The following is a 2,355-nucleotide window of genomic DNA, read 5'->3' on the forward strand; positions in this document are numbered from 1 at the left end:
TTGAAAACTCCATTTCCTTGGAATTCGGAAAATTTCAGTTTTGATACGATACATTAGAAAAATCATACCTCACGTTTTACAAGTCAAAAATTGAAAAACTTGGTACCGTTGGAAACCTCTTCCAAGGTACTAAAAATTCCTGGAATACACTTTTCTAAGATTCCAAATGGAAAACATTCAAAAATAAGGTCAAAGTCTCTATTTTGGTTCCTAAGGCAGATTTAGGTTGGTTTTTGGCCAATTTTGAAAATTCGGCAAAATTTACTTGATTGGAACTAGCTTTTGAAATTTGGAACTCTTTTAGAGTCACAATCCAAGTTTACAGCAAAACAAGCAGAATGAGAAACGGAGTTTTGAGTACTAAGATATAGCAACTCAAAGTTACCAAAATTCTCTTGTGAAACATGGGTTTTCCAAACTCGAGTCATGAACTTTGGTAATTTATTTGAGCCATGAAAAGGCCTCGGAATAACACCATAATTCGCAGTATAATACTACCATATAAGGGTTGTTCCTCTACCAATTTCATGGAGAAATAACTTCGGAAAGGTGGTCAACCAAACAACCCAAGTTTCGAAAATCCTAAGGCAAAACTGTCTTGAGCTTTTTGTTTTCCATTCCAAATATTTGGCCAAGGAAAATCCTTCAAACATGGTTCATTTGTGTAGGAAAAGCCTAAGAAACATTCATGGTACATTTGGTAAGCGTTTTAACTCCAAGAAACTCAATTGGCAAGTCCACACCAAGTCTAACATCAATTCTGCCCAAAATTTAGGGTTTTCAAGGACAGGGCAGGTTTTGTATTTTGATCACAAATCACTCAATTCAACTCAGAATTGAGCATGGTTGGTGGCGTTGGAAAATAAATTCATAAAAATATAATTTCACAGAAGAAATTGTTTTGAAATTCAGCACACAACTAGCTCAAATTCGAGCCTCAAGTTGTAGCTTCTGGACTTCATTCCAGGAAAACAGAGAAACAGGACAGTCATCTTTAAACGGTTGGTACGGAGTACTTGGATAAAATTAGGGGTTGCATTTTATACCAAATGAGAGCTGGGAATGTCTAGTTTTCAGTGCCACAAACGACACTCGATTCCGACATCGGAGCGATGAATTATAGCCAAAACAAGATGGCTGTCTAGTAGTGACGGGAATCATTTCCCAGTTTTGGCAGATTTTCTAAATCTCAACATGCACTCACCCAAATCACGTAAAATTTTGAGGAAACTTTAAACACAACCTATATTTCACACTTTCATCAGAAACAAGTCAATTGGACTTCAAGAAAGTACACTAAAATGCACAAAAATAGCAGGGCAGAATCGGCATCTTCACATGCAACTCCTCATTTGACTTCCTTTTCATTTTTGCCACTTAACTCTTCTAAATTAGCACTTAATCAACACAATTAGCATCCAATCCTATCAAATCAGATCATCAAAGTCATTGTGGGATTTCATAAAGCCCACTCACTAATTTTCCAACAATTTAAAGCTGCCCATGAGAATCCAAGAGCATATGAGTGTAATCTATCTTCCATAAAACAAGAATTAAGTGGTTGATCATTACTTACTTTCTTAAAGAGCCAAGACAGAAATTTTTAGTCACTTTGAGCTGGAGAAAAACCATGAGAGGCAGCTCCTTTCCTAGCTTATCTTGATCACCAAGTGATTTGAGGGTTCCATGTAAAATTTGGAGGGAATTTGAGCAAGGAATTGAGGAGAGAGAGTGGAGGAATTTTCTGGTCTTGCTCTTCCTTTGTTGCTCGGTTGTTTGTGAGTATGAGAGGAAGGAAATGCTGATGGTATGAGCTTCTAAGGGAAGCTTAAAACGTGTGGCTCAATTGTACTCAAAGCTGTCCACTAAAGTAATGCACGTGCGCGTGCGTTTCGTGCTCGATTCCTCGCGAGTTTATTGCACTAGTGCACTAAACCTCTAATGCACTTGCATTCATGTTATTATTATTCACTCTTAATAGTCCTAAAATAATGGTCTAAGCCTCCTCAATTACTCGCGCACGTAAAAACGCGTATTTCCAATTTAAGTGCGAGATAGTAAAATTTCTAAGAAATTCTTATGACGGTAATATAACTAACTAACCTTTGAACACTTAAATATAAAAATACCTATTTTGAGACTAATGTACAAGTCTCCAATTTTCCAAACTTATTGTATTCTCGAATCGATTATTTACTCCAGTCGCGTATTTACTATTTTCACTTAACGAGCTTTCAGAAATTAAATTTCGAAACGAGTCACTTTAAAAATATAACTAAGCTATGGATCCATTTAATTAGGTCTAAAAAGGTTAGAAAATAATAATTGGAGCATTTGGCCAAATAAATAATTAAA

Source organism: Coffea eugenioides, unplaced genomic scaffold (genome assembly GCF_003713205.1).
Source record: "Coffea eugenioides isolate CCC68of unplaced genomic scaffold, Ceug_1.0 ScVebR1_3597;HRSCAF=5033, whole genome shotgun sequence".
NCBI classification, from domain to species: domain Eukaryota; kingdom Viridiplantae; phylum Streptophyta; class Magnoliopsida; order Gentianales; family Rubiaceae; genus Coffea; species Coffea eugenioides.